General features: G+C 35.4%; 1 protein-coding gene across 2 annotated transcripts in view; it reads left to right on the forward strand.

The window, feature by feature from the left end:
* The window catches only part of DLC1 (DLC1 Rho GTPase activating protein), a 515079-nt gene that overhangs the window by 40945 nt on the left and 453354 nt on the right, over window positions 1–20780 (forward strand). The window contains exon 2 of one of the 2 annotated variants that reach the window (XM_070068489.1): window positions 1425–1531. The gene's annotated coding sequence lies outside the window, so the exon portion shown is untranslated. The remainder of the gene's footprint in view (window positions 1–1424; window positions 1532–20780) is intronic. The other variant, XM_051832521.2, reaches the window with a different exon arrangement.

The following is a 20780-nucleotide window of genomic DNA, read 5'->3' on the forward strand; positions in this document are numbered from 1 at the left end:
GAAAGTGCAGTGGGTTTTCACTTATAGTTTCTAAATATGTGATATTTCTTTTAATTTTTCTAGCTAATTATAAACAACTTAATTTTATATAACTGTTACAATGTAAACTAGCAACAAGAAGCGTGTGTAGGCATTCAAAATGTCTCAATAATAACCAACATATTTTTAAGAAAAATGAGCGGTTTCTTTTTTTTTTTTTTTTTTTTTTTTTTTTGACAGAGTGGACAGTGAGAAAGAGACAGAGAGAAAGGTCTTCCTTTTCCATTGGTTCACCCACTAATGGCCACTGTGGCCGGCGCACCACGCTGATCTGAAGCCAGGAGCCAGGTGCTTCTCCTGGTCTCCCTTGCGGGTGCAGGGCCCAAGGACTTGGGCCATCCTCCAGAGCAGTTTCTTTTTAATTTATATTTAAAAAGAAATTGTCTGTTTTTTAAAGAAATTGTCATGAAAATCAAGGCAGTGGCAGGATGGTTCCTTCCAAGGGCTATGAGGAAAGAGGTTGTTCCACATTTCTTTTCCTGGACCTGCAAACATCTCCAAGTTCACATGATGTTCTCTGTGTGTGTGTGTGTGTGTGTGTGTGTGTCTGTGTTCAAACCCCCCCCCTTTTTTTTTCATAAGGACAACAGCCTTATTAGATTAAGGCGCACCTTAATAACCTCATTTTCTCTCAATTATCTCTAAAAACCCTGTTTCCAAATAAGGTCACATTATTAGGTACTGGAGGTTAAGACTTCAACATGAGAATTTGAGGAGTGTGGATGCAGTTCAACCTATAATGTATAGTTTATATGAAAGCCAGGTTAAAGGCTAATTAAACAGTCTGCCTTGTGGTAGACACTTGGTATGAAAACTGCTAGTGTTTTGCTAAATGAGGAAAGCAGAATTATTACATACAGGGACCTATCTGTTAAGTAAGAAGTACCTATGTTTTAGATGAAGGTCTATGGTGACTTTGTGAGTGCAAGTGACATTGTCTGATACTATGGCAAGCTTGACTAGCCAGCCTACACAGTGATTGCTCATCTCATGTTTTAAGTAAGAAATTATTTTATGAAGGTAGTACACTTACTTGAAAGTAAGTAATTTTCACAGTTCAGGAATTTTAAAATTGAAAAGTAAATTTTATAGTTCAGAATTTTTAAAACTTTTTGCCATTAAACAAATGATTTCCCAAGGCTCCATCTGAGTATCTGGTAAAGTTCAAATCAACTATATATAGATCACCCATTACTCAGTTTTCTTAGAAATAAATGTCTCCAATATATTTAAAGGCAATTCAACAATAATGTTAAGTATTAATAGAAATTGTATGATCTCTTCTACTTTATCTTAAAAATTTTGGGATTGCAACATAATATCCAGGTTATGTGACACTGGTCACATAAGTTAGTGCCTTATTTAATTTCTCTCTTTTTTTTTAGTTCAGATTCAGAAGGTTCTGAAGCTCGTCATGCAGTCTTATGCAGCTGGGTCCCTAAGTCTTTTGGAAATACTACTGAAGACTGATTTTGAAGTCTATGAAATTAATGTAAGTGAGAATCCAAATATAATGTATTGCCTTCCAAACACAGAAGATATATAAAATGAATTGAGAAATGTTGCCATTAATTTGAATTTGATTTATACAGTTTGGTTTTCTTTGAGGTGTAGGAATCTCAGGTTGTACATGATAGGATTGGAACTCACAGCAATTTTCCTAAAAACCACCACATAGAATAATTTTTCTACAATTCAGTGTCTTTGCAAAGCATTTTACTTGCAAAGTAAGCTTTCACTATTAAATGAATATTCATTTGATTGCACAGGGTTGAATAACATAGAGATTGCAAATAATTTCATTTGAGACTAATCCTGTGAAATTATTTTATTAAAGTGTTCAAAATCATCATAGAAATCTCTCTCATGCTCTGGAAAGACAGCTAATGTAAAAAAACTGAACTCACAGGCTACACTTATTTTATCTTCTTATTTTAGATAGGCATTTTCCAAAAACAAACTATATCATTGAAGAATGTGAGACTGTTTTTTTTTTTTTTTTTTTTTTTTTTTTTGAGCCTTCCATGCTTAACTTGAAAGCTGTCAACCCAGGAGGCTGAAACAGAGCAAGATTATGAAACCTGAGTGAATAGCTCATTCTTTGCGTCCATGCCCTTGCTACATGCTGCCATGTGGTACAAGACTGAGAAGTATGCACTATGATAGCTAATGAAGCACTTCCTTTATATTGCACTGACCAGAACTCTGATTTGAAGCCTGTGTATTATGCCACTGGCATCTCACAATGTTAGCCTTTGTTCTGGCTGGCAGAGGCTGTTTCTTGTCCTTTCTGTGGCTGAATTTCATGCACCAAACTTGCATGAACTACTAGTAAGTGTCGTTTCAAGTCATTAAGCCAAGTTCTGCTATGTTTGTAAGACTGTTTTGTTTTGTACTACCAACACCAAGAACTAAGCGATTCTGAGACCACTTAGAGATAAAAGGCTTGGAGTAAATGTAATTGCCCCTCTTGCAGTCACTCCTTTATGTCAAATATAGTACCACAGTTACCATTGTAAGACCAGGGGTTAGAAAGAAACTTCACTCAGAGTGAATTGAAGGGCTTCAAATGGACCAAAGTTAGTTACCCTTTATAAGCCTCAACATAACTGAGAAATATTAAATATGACCCACTCGTACTTTAACATTCTCACACTGTTTTGTGACATTATCATTCCTTTCTTCAATTTTCATTAGATAATGTATCCCAATGCATGTTTCCATAAAGTCACCTAAAGAACAATCCCTAATGATTGCCATAACTCTCTTTAAAATAAGAGCTTCAGTTAACCTAAATACAAACAGTAAATATTACAGAGTTCTTCAAACCTGTAAATTTTACAAAAAAATATAATGAATATCTCCCAAACTTGAATTGTATCAGGTCTTTTATTTATTTTATTTTATTTTATTTTTTGACAGGCAGAGTTAGACAGTGAGAGAGAGACAGAGAGAGAAAGGTCTTTCTTCCATTGGTTCACCCCCCAAATAGCCGCTACGGCTGGCGCTGCGCCGATCCAAAGCCAGGAACCAGGTGCTTCCTCCTGGTCTCTCATGCGGGTGCAGGGCCCAAACACTTGGGCCATCCTCCACTGCCCTCCCGGACCACAGCAGAGAGCTGGACTGAAAGAGGAGCAACCGGGACAGAATCCGGCGCCCCGACTGGGACTAGAACCCGGTGTGCCCGTGCCACAGGCGGAGCATTAGCCTAGTGAGCCGTAGCGCCAGCCAAGTTCGTTATTTTTAATACAAAGAATAGTGGCACCCATCTTTGGAAGTGATGTAAAAATTAAGTGGGATAACCTAAGCTAGAGCTTATTTCCCGATGCATTAATTGCTGCTATCACCTGATCATTTAGTCGCAAGGACTAAAATTGCGTGTTTCAACCTGGCTGCTGCTTCTTACTCTGCTCTCAAACCTCTTAGTGTAGGATAGCACCATTTTTCACTGAATCTACTGCATCTGTCTTCAAGCTGAACTCGCAACCTCTAGATTCTTCCCTAGCCTTCACTTCCTTTGTTCCACTCAAAGTTTTTTCCAAATAGCACACTGCAAACAAACAGAACATAATTCAGACTGTGACCCTCTTCTGTTTCTCTTTTGCTGTTGCTTTTCATTCTGCTGTCTTGAGGATTAACTGTTAGATGGGAGAGATTGGATTTTTTATTTTTGGACTGAAAAATAAGACAATGAGACATTTTGGCTTACACAGTTACTAAAGATTTTATGTACAATTACTTGAGGAAGAAGTAGAGGAAATTGTTTCGGCCACAGAAAATTCCTCTGAAAAATAGAGTAATATTCAAGGTTCCACTACAGCTTACCTCTGCCTCTCCCTAACCTCTGGTTCTCCTGGCCTACTGCCCACCATGAGCTCTCAGCTTACCTTTTACTTCTTAAGCAAGGCCTTTATCCTCAAACTCATATTGCCCTGACTCTCAGTACCCAGAATATGCATTTGTAGACTTTTTAAAAAGTTCATGGGAAATGTGTATTATGAAAAATATGCATCTATTTCAAAAGTGTTTGCGCAAAAATGAACTTATCTTTTAATTCAATTTTCCCATTGCCTTTTTGAAGTCCCCTTGTGTTGCAATTACCACATTATAAATAAAACACGGTTGTAATATCAGTTGTTAACTCTCTGTCATAACTGATAGATCATTGTCCCCACTGGGGGTGGAAAAAGTGAGTATTCCCCATTATTAAGTTATGTGTCTTTTGCATATCAGACCACTAATACATTTTGAAAAATAATAAATGAATTAAATGATTAAGTAAATTATTTGAGAGTCAAGCAAGAATTCTGGCAACTTAGCAGTGTCTCTGACAGTGTCCTCCTCAGAAGTAGACACATATTTTCTGCACTTGTACAATGTATGTTGCAAGGATGCAGGATTTTGAAGCAATGGACCAGTCAGGCTTCATTAAGAAAAGAGCAGTCCTGTCAGGCGTTTGGCCTTTGTCTGCCTTGGTTATTAATCTCTAGCTCATAGCACTGTCTGAGCATTAGCACCAATTAGTACATCCCAATGAAACTGCTAATCAGAAAACTGCAAGCTGCCAGCATCGTGAGGGGTCATCAGAAGAGGTAGTACACCAGCAGATTCCTGGCCTGGGCCCACTGCAGTAATATTCAAATTTTGCCACACATTAGAATCACTTTTTAAAATCTCAATGGCAAGAATATACCCATTCCACCTAAAACAGATTATTTGGGGTCTAGACTCAGACTTCAGCATTTCTAGGCTATTCCAGGTCATTCCAGGGTGCGATTGACTTAGAAATCTTAACATTCCTGGCCCTGCTTATTATTGTTGCAGGATCAGATACATTAGCATCATTTGAGTGTGTTTTTGGAGGCAAGATCACAACAAAATCAGAAAACAAATTTTAATAGAAATCTAACAGTGTTTCCTATGTGCATTGAGGTTCTAGAAGCACTGTTCCAGGACACCCAAGAACAGTGTCATATTATTGCCTGACGCCTGGCCATTGTCCCTCTCTTCTCACCCTCTTTTGCCACCCATCTCTGTCCTCCATCTATGATCCAATTGTTCAGAACTATAGTTTCCTAACATGCCATTCTCTTTCTGAGAAAACTTTTAAACATAATATAAAATATATTAAACATTCATAAAGATCAGAGGAAAAATATGTCTAAAAACTATGGTCTCATCATTAATGTGTAACAAAAACAAACTCTTTGCAGTTTAAAAGTTTTAAAAATAACATATCAAAAATATAACTAAAGCTATCTGCTTCTTCAGACGTAAACTTGTTCATTTCAGTTCCTCCCAAATGTACTTATTACCTTGAAGATCTGAAAATTCTATGCATTGTTTTTCTCTTTCCCAGCATGATCCCTCCCCTGAGTTTGGAATATCTAATAAAACAGTCAAGAAAACCTGGCCTAACGAAGTCATGTTCTAGTGTTAGACAGATAACAAGTGAAAACTTTCAGTAAACTGCATTAATAGGTGGTAAGCAACATGGAGAACAATAAACCAGCAAAGAATGCATGAGTTCTGAGGAGCATTGTCATTTTTAATACAGTGGTCAGAGAAGCCCTCTCCAAACAGTTAAAATTTGAACAAAATCTTGAAGGAGGTGAGGGAATAAGCCATGAGTTTGTTGAGGAAAACTGTTCCAGACTGAAGGGACAGCAAGAGTAAGAGCATGCCTGGCATGTACAAGTCAGCACGGAAGTTTCCAAGGTTAGAGCAGATTCAAACGATGGAGGGTAGTAGGAGAGATAACACAAGCATTTAGTGCCTTGTAGGTTGTTGTAATCACTTATTTTTCTATTAGTAAAATCAATAACCATTATGTATTTAAGCAGATATGTTAACAGGATATCTCTGGATTCTGTAATAGACTTTGTGTTCTTGGTGCATAATGGTTGGAGCACGTAAATAGATGGAGGAGTCCAAGAAAAACATTAACAGTTACTTGAACCAGATGATAGCAGTGGTCGTGGTAAGAAATGGTCATATTCTGGAGGTACTTTAAAGTTGATGGTTAAAAAGATGCCTTGAAGGGATTGATAATTAGGTGTGGGATAGAGAAGGACCAAGGAGGAGAAACTGGATACATTGAGTTACCATTAATGGATATAGAAATGACTTCAAGAAAAACAATTGGAGGGGAAGGCTGGAATCACAGTGTTTAGAGATTTTAACACTGAGATGCTTTTTAGATACCTAAGTGATGATATCAAATAGATACTCCAGTATGTAAACCAGGAGATCAAGGGGAGGAACATGGACAGCAACACTCATCAGATGTTTGATAGTCATGTGCTCATAGATGGAATTTCAAGCCATGAGACTGGAGGAGATCACAAGAGGAGTGTTTATAGATGAGAAGAGAAACAAGGAAACCCTGTGTTCTAACATCAGGGGAGGGAATGTGAGGATGTGAGAAGCTCCAGGAAAAGACACTGAAAAAGTGTATCAAAGGAAATCCAAAAAACATTGGAAAATATGTTGTCCTGGAAGTTCAGTCAGGAAACCATTTCAAACAGAAAGCAGTGATCAACTATATCAAGTGCCTTAAAGTAAGATAAGGACTGAGAATTAGCCACGAGAGTTATTAACGTAAAGAACTTCAGTGACCTTGACAACAGGAGCTTTGAAGTTGTAGGGATGAAAGACGGATGCAAATTTGTTTTAAAGATAATCAGAAGAGAGAAAATAAGGACAGTGAATACAGATAACTCTTGAAAAGTTTTTATCTTGGGCAACAGAAGATAAAGAAATTACTAGAGGAGCAAGTGGAATCAAGGAGATTGTGCTTAATATACCAAAAAAAAAGTGTGACAAAAATCCCAGTAAAATGGGAAAACAAGAAGATGCACTACACTGTAAGAAAAATTCAGATGTGAAACTCTAAAATACAAGAGGAGGGGAGGGATGTAATACACTCAGGGAGCAGTTGGTCTTAGATAGCAGCACAGATGGTTTATCTTAAGTAATAAAAGGTAAGGTGGGATATAGGTATACAAAAGATGGTAGTAGATGTTTAAATTAGCAATGTAATGACTTATAAAGATTGCATTATTGATAATTAACAACCAACGGCATGTTATTGGCTAATGCTATCAAGATTAAAGCTTGTTAATGTTCTGTGGGTGCTGAAAACTAATGCATTAGTAAGACTAATATTATATAAGCCAAAGTAACAAGTTCTTAGCTTAATATTCTCATTTATGATTCTGTGGTTAATCCATGAAGATAAGGGTTTTAAAAACATACTACTTTTATATAAAAGTAAATAATTTCCTCTAATGTGTCTAATAAAAAGAAGGTTCAAGCTAAAATCCTAATGCTGTGTAGAAAAGCTGTCTTTTGACTTAAAAATAGTTACTGTGTTGTCCTATGATTATCTTCATTTACTCAAGACTTTGGATTTTTATATTAATAAAGTTTTATATTTTATATGACAATACATATTACTTTAAAAAAGGAAAGGATATATAGGTGATGATGATGACTAATGGATAAATAGATATAACAACTATATCTTCCTTATATTTTAAAAATACAACAAAACAAACTGAGAAAGCATTTTTTTCTGAGGCCAATGTTAGGCATAGTAGTTAAGATGCCACTTGGGATGACCACATCCTATGTCAGAGTGCCTGGGTTTGAATTCCAGCTGCACTTCTGATTTCAGCTTCCTGTTAACATGCATGCGGGGATGGAACAGGTGATAGCCCAAGAACTTGGGTCCCTACAGACATGTAGGAAACCTGGATTGAGTTCCAAATTCCTGGCTGCTGCAGGCATTTGAAGTGAACTGGTCTATGAAAGTTCTCTTTGTCTATCTCTGTTTCTTTCTCTTTCAAATTAATTGTTAAAAAGTAAAAAGTAAATGCATATTTCTAAAATAATTCATTTTTCTTGTTTTTTGACCTATTAATATTTTTCAAAAAGTGATAATAAGAATATCCCTACTGCAAGATGTAGAAATGATCTGAAATTAACTCTTTATAGAACTACCCAACAGAATTTCAAAAAATATGTATCTACTCAAAAAGATTTTTTTGTTTATAGCTGATATTTCTATCAGAAGATTAAATAGTAGTGAATGTAGAATTTATTTTCATCAAATATTTAGCATTTTGGTTTATTTAAAACTTGTCTTTAAAAACCCTGTTGGTGAATCTGATCTTCATCATCAGTGAACCAGTTAGAGCTAATAAACTTAACAGGTCTGCATTACAATCATCTTATTTCTGACTTATAATTTATATAGAGACAATATCTAGATAGGTAGATAGATGTTTGCCTTCCCAGGAGTTTTTGCCTGCATAATATGTTTTACTGTCATTTATTTCTTTTTTAAAAATAATTATTTATGTATTCATTTGAGAGGTAGAGTTACAGGCAGAGAGAAGGAGAGACAGAGAGAAAGATTTTCCATCCACTGGTTCACTCTCCAAATGGCCGCAAAGGCAGGAGCTGGGCTGATCTGAAGTCAGGAGCAGGAGCTTCTTCCAGGTTTCCCACATGGGTTCAGGGGCCCATGTACTTGAGCCATCTTCTGTTGCTTTCCCAGTCCATATCAGAGAGCTGGATCGGAAGAGGAACAGCTGGGACACAAACTGGCACCCACATGGGATTCTGATGCCAGAGGCAGAGGCTTAGCCTACTAAGCCACAGTGCTGGCCCCATCATTTACTTCTTACTGAATCTGTCTTTGAATTGTTCCTAAAGGACCTCATTGTGCTCTTTAGCACTTTAGATACTTTACACTTGGAAGGCAAGACCCATTACTTATCTTGTTGATAGTTGTAATAATATCATTTTGAAGAGTGGGGAAAGGGCTATCATGGGAGGGGTTATAGGAAAAGAGAGAGCCACTCTGTCCACCATGATTACCCCCATATACTTGGTATTGGACAGCTCAATATAAATAGATCTATTAAAGTTAAAAATTTAGAACTGGATACCCTTAAAACTACCTATAGTCATATATCTTGGAAAACCTTTGTGGGCTCTCAGATGTATGTGTACCCAAATTGAAAGCCATGGTTCAGAAGAATTAATGCTAGATTGAAAATTCAAATCTTACATTCTTAAGTTTGCTTTACCACACATAACTTTGGACTGTGTAAGTCCTTTAACTAACTGAGTCTTAGTTATAACTTTGCAAAGTAAGGCAGTTGGGCCAATGCAGTAATTGCCAGTTTCAAGTGAATAATACCCATTGAGTCTTATTTTAAAAATATATGCAAAGTGGCTTCAGAAAGTTCATAGAAAATGGAATTAAAAGGTAATGCAAATCTTCCATGAATTTTTTAACCCTTACATATATGGTCAGGCAGTATGGGAAATACTATAAACTGTGCTTGGTAGAGTAAACTCGCTGAGAATTTTTGCAAGAGAAAAACAAGCTTAGATTCATTTAAACCATTCATTTCTTCACTATTTGATAATAAAACCTTCTCTATTTGTATTGTAGTTATTTATATCAATAAGTGTATTCCAGAGAATATGCTTCATGAATCTCTGAACCAGAGTTCTCCAAGGTTCTTTCTAACTATGTAATTCCATTATTAAACATGAAACATGTAGTTTGATTTAAATCATAATTGTAGTCACCAATCTTCTTAAATTATTTGTTTGTTCAGTTAGGGCTTAAGGGTATTTGAATATAGTTGAAGCTGATGTAGAAAGAGCTCAAAGAAGGAACATAATGATATCTTGTTTACAGATTCTGTTATTACATTTCTTTGTTATTCAACAAAATGCTTCTGTAGAAAGCCACTCCCATCTATATTTGTTTCTTCACTACTGAACATGAGGGATTTGAGTGGGAATTACCTTTATGTTAATTTTGAATTTCAAATTGCCCTTAAGCATGCCAAGCACATCATGGGAACACTCAGGATTTATATCTCCACGGTATTGTCAGGGTTGCTGCCTGTCTCTCATACTAGATTCTAGGGGTCTTATGGATGAAGATACACCACTTGTTCCTTTCATCTCTGTATCTGCCTGGCACATTGCAAACACAATACCTACTTTTAAATGAAAAAAGTATTTCTGCTTGTTTGTGTGTATTTTAAAAACAAGTCAGGCAAGCTTGAAAAATAAGAAGGAAGGGGTTGCTCTACTGAACAAGACAGTAATTACTACAGTATGATATTGGCACAAGACAGTGAACCAATGGAATAGATTAGAAAGCCCCAAAACAGACTCATACATATATTAATAGTTGACTTATGACAAAGAATATAAGTAAATGCTAAGGTTTTTTGAAAGGCCTAAAGAAACAAGCCTTTGCTGGTTCAATCTCCAAATGCCTACACCAGTCAGGGCTGCACCAGCCTGAAGCCTAGAGCATAGAATTCAGTCCAGGTCTCCCACATGGGTGGCAGGGACACAACTACTTGAGCCATCATCTGTGGCTTTCCATGGCGTGTGTCAGCAGGAAGCTAGAATTGGAAGCAGAACCAAGACTCAAACCCAGGCACTCCTATATGGGATGTAAGTGTCCCAAAGAGAAATTTAACCACTGTACCAAACACCTACCCTGGTTGTTTGTTTTAATAAAATGTTTTGTATGTGTAAAACCAAACCAAACCAGATCAAAAAAAAAAAAAAAAGTTAGGTAGCCATCTTTGAAAACAATGGGAAAGAAAGAAATAAACGATGACCCATTGCTAGACTGCTTCTTCAAGCTCCACCATTTCATGTGCTGCTTGAAAATCTGAATGTGTTATGTCCCTGGATTGCCTTTGTCTGTTTTGGCACTAATACTCTTTAGAGTTCTTTTGGAGATCAGTTTAGTATGACCTCCCATTCCTGAAATCAGGCAGGCCTGTTTCAATCAACCTGTTCTTTTCCAGATGTTTTTTCTACCACATCCTTTAACATGGTTTAAAAATTTAATTCCTCTGCTGTTTAATGTATCAACCTTGTCTGGACTAGTTTTGTCACATACATGAGTTATGTTGCATGTGTTAGTTACACAGCAATGTTTCTGTGTGACTTCACCTGATTATTTCACGGAACTGTGGAAGCACAGATGGTGAAAACCTATGTAATTGTAGGGTGGAAGCAGTTAAATTTGCTTGCTTCATCTGGTGCTTTATAGAGTGTTTTGGAACAATTGTCAGCTCAAATGCAAGTGCTTTCTAATACAGTTTTCAATTTTCCCAAGGATAATGAACTCCTAAAGAAAAGCTACTTTTTGAAGTAATGAGTTTTTGGTAATACAATTAGTTTACCTACGATTCAGTGTTTTCTCCTATTACTCATGGACTTATCACCTCACTAAGACTGATGATTCAACACTAAATATTGTCTCCTAACTACTTTAGAAAACTGACAAAGTAATTTCTACTTAAGATGTTATTTCCTTCCTGTGTTTTTACTGCTATTTTTTGCCAGACCTGGAATAAGAAAATAAGATGTCTTTACAGGTGGAGACTCATTTCCTGACTGTTGATACAGTTGGTCAATAAAACTAAATTTAATGTAAGGGAAAATTTCATAAATAAGACAGACTTGTTGTATTTTATAATATAATATATAAAGCATAAAAGAGAGAAAGAGGAGTCTTTCCAATGAAACATAGTTAATTATAATTGTCCTTCCAATGAATCCAGGTCAACATTTTTCTGGACCCCAGAGGGTATTTTCAAAAAAGAGAGATTCTGTTTTCAGAAATATACAAGATTATTGCCATAGCTTAGCTAAGAAAGAAGTATTCAACAGTAATACTCATCAAAGTAAAATATATTGTGTTGGTTTACTGGCTATTGTATGGTTTTTGATGATGTTGTACAGATACATCTCCATGCGATCCCATGGTGGTGTCCTGTTCAGATATGATGTCACCTAAAGTCACTATTGCCAACTCATGTGATGAGAGTAAGAAATGTTTCCTGAGCCTACAAGACAGGGTTTTATTGAAAATTTCTTTTCAGTAAGTGACAATATTTAGGCATAATTTTATGACTTTATTTTTGTACACAAGACAAGAATTCTAGATTTTCTGTCAAGCACTGATTACATACCAGATGACAATAAGAAAAGATATCTCAATTTTAATTGAGAATTTCTTTTCTTGAATAAAGCTATAAGCAAAGTACATTAACTTTAGAAGTGATGTCTTGGCAGGTCATGTAAGACAATTGAGTATAATGGAACTGAAGTAAATGGATGGGGTTGTAAAATCATTATTTAAACCATTCTCTACCCTTTTCAGATGAATGTTTGGGAGACATCTAAGCAAATACCTCAAATATGTCTTGTTTTATTTTTCTAAATATGCATTTTATATTCATTTGTAGTTTTATTTCTCTTTTCAAAATTTGTTAATGCCATACATTATCTGCATGCCCACTTCAATATGTCACACCTACAACATATCTCTCTAAATCCCACCTCTTATTTCTGCTCTCAAAATAATTCATGTATTCAGTTTAATATGTGGTGTGTGTCAAGTTTATGAGTTTAAAATGATCAGTATGGGAGTATAGAGTGCTGTGAAACATATAACCGAGTAAGTGAAACTTGTGATGTGAGTGATGGGGCATGGATATTTACATTCAGCATAAAGAATTAATAAAAACAATAGCAAATGTAGATTTCTATGCTAGGCATTATACATGCACACACACTTAACACAAGGATATTTTAAAAATTTCATGTAAAACATGGAATTGGACAAGAAGCTTATGTTGATGCAGAAAATTTTTAAATCCATGTGTAATTTTTTTATAATTTGCATTTCCATGAACTTTTTGAAGACTCCATTTACAATTACATATGTATATAAAAACAGTCTTCACAAAAATACAACTCTTACATTCTATTGCTTAGAGATTAAGAGGATAGTCTTGGGGGCAGGTGTTGTGGAGCAGCAGGTTAAGCTGCGGCTTAAGACGCCCACATCCCATAGAGAAGTGCTGATTAGAGTCCCAGCTGCTCTGCTTTCAATCCAGTTCTCTGCTCATACACCTGTGAAGCAGAAGATGCTGGCTCAAATACTTAAGTCCCTGTCACTCATGAGGAATAACACATGGAGTTCCTGGCTCCTGGCTTCTGTATTCAGTCTGGTCCAGTCCTGGCTATTGCAGCCACTTGACTAACGAACCAACAGACCAAAGATCTCTTTCTCTCTGTCTCTCCCTCTGTCATTAATTTGCCTTTCAAATAAATGAATAAATAAATCTCTTTTTTTAAATAAAGGGTGGGGGTAGTCTAATACTATGGAAGCACAAATGGTGAAAATATACATAACTATTAGACAATATTTTAAGGCTTTTTTATTTATCTGTAGAGTATAGAATATAAAATGCTTGAGAAAATTTCAGATAGGTGCTAACATTTGAATAGAATCTTGAAGATGATGACATTTTATCCAGAAGACAAGGAAGAAAGAGATTTCAGTAAAGGAAACGACATGCATGAACTGGGGAACCATGAGGTTGTTTTAGGAAATAGTATGCATTCCAGTATGATGGACAACTTGACTACAGAGGCAGGAGGTGGGAGAAGAGATCAGAAAAAGAGGAGTCAGCTACATGAATGTAGCGACTGAGGCAAGAGTACCAACAGAGGCTAAACACTGAGTCATAAGTCATTCTAAAAAACATTTAGATAAAATGTGCAGTTTTCCAGTCATGACAAATATGCATTATCAATGCATGAGCCACGTCTGTCTCAGCTACCAGCAGTGGCAAACTCCAAAATCCTCACAAAAATTCAGAGTAATCGGATGTATTCACCTTTCTTTTATGGTCACAGGCCAACAGATATAAAGAAGTATTTCCCTTGGCCTGAAGAGAATCAGTCATGACAGTAATCTTTGGCTAGACACTGTGTTCTGTCATTAACAGAGGCACTAATTTTCTTTTTAATAAAGTTATTATATGTGATTTATGATAGAAGTAGCGCTTTAAGCTTTGAAACCATGGCAAAATAGCCCCTCTTTTTTATTTTAATTTTTTCCATAAGAAGCTTTTTTAAATGAGTACAAATTTATAAGTACAACTTTATGAATATAGTGATTCTTCCCACCACACCCAACCATCCACCCCCACTCCCACCTCACCCCTTCCTCCCTCTCCCATTCCAGTCCCATTCTCCATTAAGATTCACCTTCAATTAACTTTATATATAGAAGACCATCTTCGTAATAAGATTTCAACAATTTGCACACACACACACACACACACACTGAGAACGAGTTTTACAGTTAATTCTTATAATACAACTCTTTGAGGACAGAGGTCTTGCATGGGAAGTTAGTGCACAGTGACTCCTGTTGTTAATTTAACAAGTAATACTCATATATGACGTCAATGACCACCTGAGGCTCCTGACATGCACTGCCAAGGCTGTGGAAGCCTTTTGAATACATAATCTCCGTCAGTATTTAGACAGGGCCATAAACAAAGTGGAAGTTCTCTCCTCCCTTCAGAGAAAAGTATATCCTTCTTTGATGGGCACTTCTTTCCACTGAAGATAGCCCCTCTTTAAAAGTCTATGTGAACTTCATCTCATATAATGCATAGGACTTTAGGTTTTATTAATAAAGCCATGAAAAATCAATTAATTGATGAAAAGTAACTACTAACAACCTCCAAGTTATTAAGAAAGTTGTTTGATTACTTACCATTACTTCTAAATTGAAAATACTATTATTTTCCAACAGTATTTTTGGTACAACATATTATATCACCTGCTTTCTGTCATATAATGTGAATTTTTCTCTTCATTTGCTTAAAAAAGTCATGTGATATAAAAGTAGTTAATTTAACAAAATATTTAAAGGAATTATGCATCATAGATATTTAATAAATGATTATAATTAATCTAAGAGTATGTTTCATATGCAAATTAATTTAAGAAGAAAGAACTTCTAAAAAGTCTTCACTTTAGACACATAGAATGTCTATTTCAGGAAATGTAGTATTGTTTTAACAATATACAGCGTTCTAGAGACTCTTGCCAAGTTATGACAGAAACCATGATTGATGAATGAAATGTGGAAAATGGAAAGAAGCCTAAATCTGGGATAAAATACCCCAGAGTGATTAGGGCCAATTACTAAAATGTCAACCTTGTTAGAATCATGGCCTATCTCCTAATGCTGGCTTTCATTATCAAAAGGCAGTATGGACTGAGTGCAGGCTATAATAAAAGACTCAAGAGAGCAGAGGGTTCTGGTATTTCCTTAGTCTGCATGAAAGTTCAATGCTGAAGTGGAATCGCATGTTAGTGATTCATGGATAAACCAGTCATATCCTATAAATGAGACATCTGGAAGGTAATTTCAAGTTACACCTTAAATATAATCTTGTAAATGTTTGCAGCTAACTATGCTCCTTAAAAAGTTCCTCTGTTGAGTCCAATATAAAGGATGTAATTCAATCCTGTTACAGCTTTTTAAAGTACTCCAAAATATTTCATCATATTAAAATAGCTTTTCAAGATTGAGATTCATAAACATTTTACATTGCAGCTGATTAAAAGAAAACAGTTTCTTGAATTCTTGGTCTATTTTTAATGCTTGGGCATCAAATTGCAGAACAACTTAAGACCATGAAATTCCATGGGTATTTAGAATTTATGGTGGTCCATCATTATTTCTGAAACAAAGATTAATGACCAATATGAGAAAACCATTACATCTGACAAGTTGACCATGGGCCCTATAAATAGAGTATCCTCTACAAGATCTCAAACGCTATTTTTGACTTTATTAAAGATAAGAATTCCAAGATACCATAAAAGACTGTTTTCTTTAGCCTTCCCCATTCTCTTCAATGCATCCTGGAAGCCAACGCATACATCTAATGATTTTCGAGCTATTGTGCTTGGCTTATATCCCAATGTGTCTTTTAAAAGTCAATAAATGTAATAGTTGCAAAAATAGTTAATTTTAAATGTGTTTGATAGGGTTTGCAGTATATTGTACATCATAAAATAGGGAGCATTAAATTCCAAATGGCTTACTAGGTACTCACAGTAATATAATTTTAAAGTTTTTTTAATCTCATACACAGACAAAAGATACAAAGCAAATAGGAAGTCTTTTTATTGTTTTCAATTATGATGTCATTTATCTTATTATAATAAGTGGTTCCTCTGAGGTAGAATTTTAATCTCCAGATTCCAAATATGAGGCCTTGTCTTTATTAGTATCAGCATCTGGCTAAATGTTCTTTCTATATAGTGCTTAAGTACAGTGGACGAAGGAAATTAAGCAGAGTTCAAGAGCACCACAGAGTCAATTTGCAATACATTGAGATTTTAAGAGACCTGAGTAAGACGAGTATACTTTGTCATATAATGTATCATGATCCCATTTGGAATATGGGAAGCTACTCTGGGTCTCACATTTGGCTGTAACAAAGAGGTGATCCCTGGTAGGTGAAAGTAGCTCAGAAAAAAAGTATTTCCCTCCATGACATTCACAAAGTTGAAGTTTCCCTAATTCTTTTTCTTCCTTTATGGACATCTCTCTATTACTTTTCAGTCAAATACTATGCTCTGATTTAAACAGGATATCCCTAAAATGTTGTTCATATTATAAATGTTGATGTAAAATGTAATCTTAGTTCTTCCTTGAATTCAAATACTTTTTATCTAAATGTGGTTTAAATTTAGTAATATATTCATTTGTTCAAAGTTTATAAAAAGTTAATGAAGTGCCTATAATATGTACCATATATAATAGGTTCTAGAACTAGGGATACAACAACATTCTAGTTCTTGGGAACAGAACTACAATACAGCCCAATTCCAGGTTGCTCTTAACCTTGAAGTATTTGTGAATAGAGCTCCCTGAAGTTGACAGTGTACCAACTCTGTGATTCTTTTCTTTTCTTTTCCTTTTTTTTATTTTTTGACAGGCAGAGTGGACAGTGAGAGAGAGAGACAGAGAGAAAGGTCTTCCTTTGCCATTGGTTCACCCTCCAATGGCCGCCTCGGCCGGCGCGCTGTGGCCGGCGCACCGCGCTGATCCGATGGCAGGAGCCAGGTACTTCTCCTGGTCTCCCATGGGGTGCAGGGCCCAAGCACTTGGGCCATCCTCCGCTGCACTCCTGGGCCACAGCAGAGAGCTGGCCTGGAAGAGGGGCAACCGGGACAGAATCCGACACCCCAACCGGGACTAGAACCTGGTGTGCCGGCGCCGCAAGGCGGAGGATTAGCCTAGTAAGCCGCGGCACCGGCCTCAACTCTGTGATTCTTACATGGAAATTATTCCTGGCTATTCCTATTTCCTCATTTAAGTAGAATTACTGAACAAGGAGACATTGAAACCTGTTGTCCAAGGAAATATCCCAAAAAATAAAAATGTTCACTCCAAAAACTGACAAAATATTTTAGATTATATCAGTGGGCAACCTTATGAAATGTATTACACACCTATCTCTATGCCTTATTAAATATAATATAGTGATCAGACTTAGCTTCTTTGTAATGACTCCATTTCAGCTTCTTGAATATAGGCTACCATACTGTGGTAAAATTCTGTGATTATTCTCAGAGGCATGATTTATACACAACAGTGTGCAATCACTGAGCACTCAGCAGCCACACTTTCTGGTTCTTTTGCCTGTTTCTTATACTCTCTCCTCATATTCTGTCGCCTCTCAGATTCTCCCAATTCTGTACCTGTGAATATTACTAAGGTTCATTTTTCTCACATCAAAGTACTATGTTTAATTTACTATGTACAGATTAACCAAAGAGCCAAACTTGATCCAAACAATACTGTATAAATGGTATTACAATACTTTATGTATAAATATTATGAATATTTGAACATAAATTATAGTACATATAATTAAATACATAAATATGTAATATATAAAAAAATTATAAGGCTCCAGGAGATAAGGAAGTCTACAGATTAAAAAAATTTCATTTTGACTACTACAAAACATTCACTTGACTTCTAGGTTGCAAACCAATTTGTCACTAAGCAACCAATAAGCTTTCTGTGTGTGTGTGTGTGTGTGTGTGTGTGTGTGTAAAGGAGAGAAAGAATGACAGAGAAGAGAGAGAAAATTGATTAGTTTATGTGTCTATGTGCTATGCAGTTATTAGTTTCACATAGCATGCAAAGCAAATGATAAAAAATAATGATTAACAAAATAATTTTTTGTCATTTTAAGATTCTCTGATGGCTGCATTGACTGATCTAAATTATCTATTTCTGAACTTAAGGAAATTTACCACACAAATGTCACAACTCTACAAAGGCACTATTTCTGGAAAGACACAAGGTTGTATTATTTCTATGTATAACCATTCAAAAGTTTCTTCCCTGCTTTGCATTTGTTTTGCAAAGTTGACTATCTCTAAACAAATATTTATTAGATGCCAATATGTAAGGTATAGTAATCATTAGAACAAGCTGGATTACCTTTTCCTCTTCAGTTAATTTTTTAAAAGATTTATTTATTTATTTGAAAGGCAAAGTTAGAGGCAGAGGCAGAGAGAGACAGAGACAGAGAGAGAGAGAGAGGTCTTCCATCTGCTGGTTCACTCTCTAGATGGTGGCAATGGCTGGAGTTGCACCCATTTGAAGCTAGGATCCAGGAGTTTCTTCCAGGTCTTCTACATGGGTGCAGAGGCCCAAGGACTTGGGCCATCTTCCACTGCCTTCCCAGGTCATAGCAGAGAGCTCTATTGGAAGTGGCACAGCCGGGACTTACAAACAGGTGCCCATTAGAGATGCCAGTACTGCAGGCAGTGGCTTTACCCACTATGCCACAGCACTGGCCCCCTCTTCAGTTTTTATAACGTAATTTCCCAGTAGAGTTTATCTGTATTCAAAACTTATTTATGATTAGAATATCACTCCTGATAATTTATGTTAGCAACAGAAAAAAGAAAAGCAATATTGTAATTTCAATGGATACAGAAAACATTTGGAATTTGTATATTGAATTAGAAATGTCTTATTAATAGCTAACTTAATCTCTAGTAAAAAATTCTAAGAAGTAAAAAAATCTCTAGAACTGAGTTAACCATGTCTAAAATTATAATATCAATATATAAAAAGTCAATTATATTTCTATATTTTGACAAGGAACAAGTGAAACTGAATAACAGCATCAAGAATATAAAATATTCATTGACAAATCTAAGAAAAAGTTATGAAAACTAAACAGCATCACTGAATGTTTAAAAAGATCTAAATAAATGTAAAGCCATCCTACATTTACCAATTAATCTGTAGTATTGAAATGTAGGTTCTCAATATCAACCTATATATTCAAGTTAATCCAAATCCCAGAATAATTCCTTTTTGAGAAATTGACAAACTACTTTTGGAATTTATATGGAAATGAAAAGATAGTAGAATATACAATGCAAATTTTGAAAAACTAATTCAGAATTAATATAAAATTACAGTAATAAAAGTACTGTGGTATTATTGAAAAAATATATCTATAGACTGTTGGAACAGATTAAAGAGTCTGCAATGTGGTCAATTTAATGTCAACAGAAGTACAAAAGCAACTCATTGGAAAAACAATTGTCCTTTTAACATTTGTTACAGGAAATTTTGTGTATGCAAATGTAAAAAATCTTAGCTCTTACTTTATACAATAATCATCTCTAAGTATAACATATACCTTAATATAGAATGACAGAATATTTGAATGACACTTCACCAAAGAAAGTACATAAATATAAAATAAGTACCTGAAAAGTGTTCAACATGATTAGGAATATGAACATTAAAACCCACACAGTGAAATAGCATGATATATCCATTAGAATGCCTAAAATTAAAACATATGACTCTATCAACTGTTTTCAGGATATAAAGCAATTAAATCTCCCAGAGATTGTGGTTGGGAATATAAAAAAGTGTCAGCTAAGTTGGATCAATTTGTTGGTTTCTTATATAATTAAATATATATTTACTGCCATAACCTGGGGATTTCATTCCTAGGTAGTAATCTAAGAGAAGGAACATATTCACACAAAGACCTGAGTGTTTGTAGCAGCTTTCTTTGTCATAACTAAGAATTAGAAACAATTCAAATGTTCATAAATTTGTGAATAGATAAAAAAAATTGTGATGCATCCATACAATGAAATACTACTCAGTGACAGAAAGGCTGTTTCTGTGCACAGTAATTGGTTGAATGTCACAAACATTACCCCTAGTGAAAGGAGCCAGATCTAGGTACGTGTGGAAAAAGAGGGGAAGAAAAAAAGGAAGGAAGAGAAAGAGGGAGGGAGGGAGGGATAGGGATAGATACAGAGATAAAGATATATAGAGTGATAGATTATACAATCTCACATGAAATTCTAGGAAATGTAAAACTATAATGACAGAAAGAACCATGTCAGAGCTAGATGTGGAGAGAAGGGGATGATCATAAAGGGAGCAAGGAAATTTTCTGTTTTAAAGCATGACTTTTGTGGTATTATAGGACTTTATATATTTATCAAAACTCATCAAATTTTACACCTAAAATTGGTGAATTTCATTGTATACAATTATAACTCAGTGAAACTTTTGAAAACATAGAACCAGCATACTAAATTACCTGCACTCTAGTACAGTAGTGCGGAATATCAATTCCATGTGCTCCTCCCTGCCCAAAATGTAGTAGTTCTAAACAGTTAGGAACTTTAATTTGTTATATGAAAACTAGTAGCATGGATTTTGTTAGTCCTGCAAAGATAATCTGAACTTCTGTTCTGGTTTCCTTCTGTGGTCAATGTCATACCTGACATTCAAA

Source organism: Oryctolagus cuniculus, chromosome 2 (genome assembly GCF_964237555.1).
Source record: "Oryctolagus cuniculus chromosome 2, mOryCun1.1, whole genome shotgun sequence".
In the NCBI taxonomy this organism is placed as follows: Eukaryota; Metazoa; Chordata; class Mammalia; order Lagomorpha; family Leporidae; genus Oryctolagus; species Oryctolagus cuniculus.